This window comes from Vespa velutina, chromosome 21 (genome assembly GCF_912470025.1).
Source record: "Vespa velutina chromosome 21, iVesVel2.1, whole genome shotgun sequence".
Taxonomy (NCBI): Eukaryota; Metazoa; Arthropoda; class Insecta; order Hymenoptera; family Vespidae; genus Vespa; species Vespa velutina.
In genome coordinates, this window is record NC_062208.1 from 1,529,652 (window position 1) to 1,534,449 (window position 4,798).

The following is a 4,798-nucleotide window of genomic DNA, read 5'->3' on the forward strand; positions in this document are numbered from 1 at the left end:
ACATGCGGCTTAGTAGCGTCGTTCGCGTGGCACTTAAATGGCCGAACGAAATGGCCGGACACGCGTATAAATTGAAATTTACGAAGTTGTCGGTAGAATCGCGTGATAGAGGCCTTCGTTGCATCTCTCTCTCTCTCTCTCATTCTCTTTCTCTCTTTCTCTCTCTCTCTCTCTCTACAGTTCTTTCCTCTTTCATCTTACCTCGCCACTTCTTCGAAAGCTACGAGATCACGAGAAAGAATCTCGAATGGAGGGTACCTTTTCGTTTCTCCCCTTTTTCATTCACGAACTCGTATATCCCGTCCTCTTTCTCTCTTTCTCTCGTTCTCTCTGACATTTTCTTTCCTTCTCTCGTTTTCTCTCCTCTTTCACGACTTCGTTAATATTTTAACCATTTTGACGGGAGCCTGTCAATGTTAGTAAACAAATTATTCCACGTACGATATCACGACATTGAATGTCTTTACGCAAATTGATAACGTAAATTCTATTTCATTATTTGCATTTCCTTTTTTCTATCGTTTATATTCTTTTGTTTATTTATTTATTTACTTATTTATTTATTTATATCTTTTCTCATTTTTCTTTCTTTCTTTCTTTCTTTTTTGTCTCCTTCTCTCTCTCTCTCTCTCTCTCTCTCTCTCTCTTTCTTTCTTTTTCTTTTTTTTTATCTCTCTTTCTCTTTCTTTCTATCGCACAGACAAGTCGCATGCCAACCGAGAATTATTTCAACTCGTTGCAATTTAATTGGAAAGGTAGATCGATGCTCTCTCTCTCTCTCTCTCTCTCTCTCTTTTTCTGCCTGTCTGCCTGTCTGTCTGTCTGTTCTTTTTTCTTTTTCTTCTTTCTTTCTTTTTTTTCTATTTTTTTTTTGCTTTTTCGGTTTCCTTCTTCATTTCCTTCTTAATTACGTTGATCGAATTAATTAAATGATTCAAACCAATTGAATCTGTTCCATTGGTCAATTTGTATTGTTGAATATTTCTTTTTCTTTCTTTCCTTTTTTTCTCTTCTTCTTTTTTTTTTTTTTTTTTTTTTTTTTTTTTGGAGGAAAATCTGAAAATATTACTGCAACAGATAGAAATTTTCTTTTCACATTTCTTCCAATGATTTTTAATTATTACTCGATTCTAATAATCAAATAATCGAGTCGAAAATAATTATCTATATAAATATTATAAAAATCATCGAAAGATAAGAAATGATTCGCTTATCGTTTCTCATTAAAATCATTTTATTTTTATAATAATTTATATAATTAAATATCTTTCTTTTTTTCTTTTATTTATAAAATCATTGAAATCATTTGTTTTATCATTCAATGATAAAATTTATTCAATGGAAATAAATAAATCTATTAGTTTAATGTTTTTTTGAAAATTATTTATAATAATAAAAAAAATCATTTCAAGGTATATATGAACGTTCGTTTCGCATATAATGGAGATATTATAAATAAATAAATAAATAAAAAGGAATTATGAAGGAAGAAGTAAAAAGTAGTTGTTACGTATGGATACGATTAATTAAACTCACGTTAAATTAAATTTATCTCCAGAGAATAATTCCATTCTATTATATATTTTCAAATGACATTAGATTCATTAAATAATAATTGTTATAATGAATTCGCTCGATTAAATTTATTAGCAATAAAAAAGATTTACAAGTTCGTACAGGCTCTGACGAAAGTTTTCAAGTTTATCTTAAATAAAAATCAATTATGTTTTAATTCAAAATAATTTTCAATTAATTCATCGTCAAATCAATTGTACAATATAATAAATCAATGAGCCATAATTGATGGATTAAACGAAAAATTTTAATCTACATTTAAAATCTATAAAAGGAAAAAACATTTTTTTGTTCTTCCATCGAAAAAAAAAAAAAAGAAAAAAAAAAAAGAAAAAAAGAAATCCTTCTAAATTCGTCCTATGTTTTGATTCATTTCAAAAAGAAAATCATTCGAACAATAGGAAATTTTCATCGTAAAATTTAATATTTATAATTAAATTATTCGAAACAACATTTCCTTATATAAATAATATTACACAGGAAACATGATTTACAAGATATTAAAAGATATTTATAGACTATAAATAAATAAATAAATAAATAAATAAATAAATAAATAAATACATATATAAATATATACATAAATAAATAAATAAAAATGAAGATAAATGAATATCAAAACAAATGCAAAAATGCATAAGAAAAAAAGAAACTAAAAGAAAAGAAGAGAAAAGAAACAAAAGAGTGAGAGAGAGAAAAAAAAAAGGAAGAAGAAAATCTTCGAATTTTGAATGAAGCAACAAAGAGACGAAGAAAATAAAAAGGGGAAAAATATATAAGATGTAGTTTCGATGTAGTAGGAGAATGAGAGGAATGGTGGCTCGTTGGCAAAAGCGTGGGCGGCCCTGCATCCGGCCTAAACTCCAGAGATAATATAGCGCCGGTCGTCCGAGACATTTGCACCATCATTAAAATTCGCGATAGCGGATCGAACAGGCACGGTGACATCACCCTCGTTCGCGCGAACCAACTAAACGAGCGTAGAGAACATTCGCCGTGTAAAATCCGCCCTCCCTGCTAGCCTCCTTGAACTCTGCACCCCCTCTTCCCTACCCTATCTTCTTCTTCTTCTTCTTCTTCTTCTTCTTCTTTTGCTTCTTCTTCTTCTTCTTCTTCTTCAACTTCCTTTCTATCTATTTTGTGTGTGTCTCTCTCTCTCTCTCTCTTTCTTTCTATTTGGATTCTTTTGAAAAGAAAAACAAAAAGGGAGAAAAAGAAAAGAAAAAGGGAAATAAAATAAAATGAATGTTAATGGACGATGATCACACCTTAACAATGTTTACAATAATGAAACTTTACAAGCTCATGATATGTAAAGCTTATAATGAAAGATATCTTAAACGATATTCCCATTCGCATTTTAGCCTTATGAAATATTTTCCTCAGGTTTTACATTTCATTTATATTTCATTTCATATTGATAACTATCGTTCTTGAATTAACATGATAACAATGACAACAATAACATAAACAACAACAACAACAACAACAAAAACAATAACAAGGACAATAATTAGTGCTACGAGGAATTTCTTCTTAACGATACGAGATGTATCGTGTCATCGTGATAAACTTTCAAAGAATAAAAATGAAAGAAATAGAGAAGAAGAAGAAAGAAAAACAAAAAAAAAAAAAGGAAAAATAGATAAGAGAAGAAAAACGATTTAATGATAATCGTGCGAACGTGTTTTAATCAGGTCGGTTGGTGGAAGGGTTCAGGGGAACGGGGGAGAAGATATCGTGAGTGTGACGTCATAATGGACGCCAGTGTTTCATTTTACTAAGAAAGCTTATTATCTAGGTGAATCCGGATATCAATGAAGCTCTACGGTCTCTTCGTTGTTCAGAGAATAATAAAAATCGTAAACATTCTTATTATTATTATCGTTATTATGGTTAATTGCTTTCATTTCGTACAATCGTGCCATTTATTCCATAAAACGTATATATATATCAATGGATATATCTTTTCAAATCGATTAACGTGATTATTATTTCATTTGTTTGATTATTTATTCGATCGATTATTGTATTGAACGTTTATAACATTGTAACTATAAATTGTGATGATCTGATATATATATATATATATATTTTTTTTTTTTTTATTCGCGATATAATTTATTAATGAGTTTCTTCGATATATCGTGATATCTTATTTGTTTTGAATTTGTTCAGATACTGTATTACGAACAAATAAATCGACCATTTATTTTGTAAATAATAATCTTTAGAAAAAGTATAAAAAAAAAAATATATATATATATATATATATATATATATATATATATATATATATATTGCATATTTATAGTCTTTAAGGAATAAAGAAATATTAATAAAATTGTATAATTTGATGATATATGCAAATGAATTATCAGAATTTAATTAATATCATCAATAAGACAGAAATACAATATTATTGTTATTTCTTGTATGTATTAATTGATCGATCTACTTTTTATTTTTCTTTTTTTATTTTATTTTATTTCTTTTTTTTTTTTTTCTTTTATTTTTTAATAACAATATAATTTTTCCAATTTGCAAACGTGTGTAATTCGTTAACAAATTATATTTCGTGCGTATTCAAAAAAGAGAATGTTAAATCTGAAAACGTTTCCTTACCGGTCCACCCACCCACTTCATGGATCACAAATATTTATGCAGATTCGATGATTCAGGAGGCCTGAGCGCGTAACGCAGGATGAAAATGTAAATGATTCTGGACTCTTAAGTGCCCAATGAAACCTTCAGACGAAAGTCTTTCGATGTCTTTGCTCTTGTAACGGGCTCGTACGTGGGTGTTGGTTACTTGTAAGTAATGGCTTTAATTTTATATCGATCGAACGTTTAACCCCCCCCCCTCCTACCCCACCCCACCACCAACCACCCAATTGTTTCCATCTCGAATGTTTCCAAATGAAGTATATGAATTTGGATATATATATATATATATATATATATATATATATATATATATATATAAAATAAAAAAAAGATAAAGAAAAAAAAAAGCAAAGAAATGACACCGATATATGGTAACGTTTGAAATATGAATTCAATTTTTAATTTATTATTTATTTATTAATATCTCTAGATATTAATAATTACAAAAATGATTTTGTCCTTCGAAATATTAATTTTCTTAAATTACAATTAACAAAGATGTCATCGTTAATTTCTTTATAATAATCTTAAATTTGATCGAATTCTTTTCTACCGT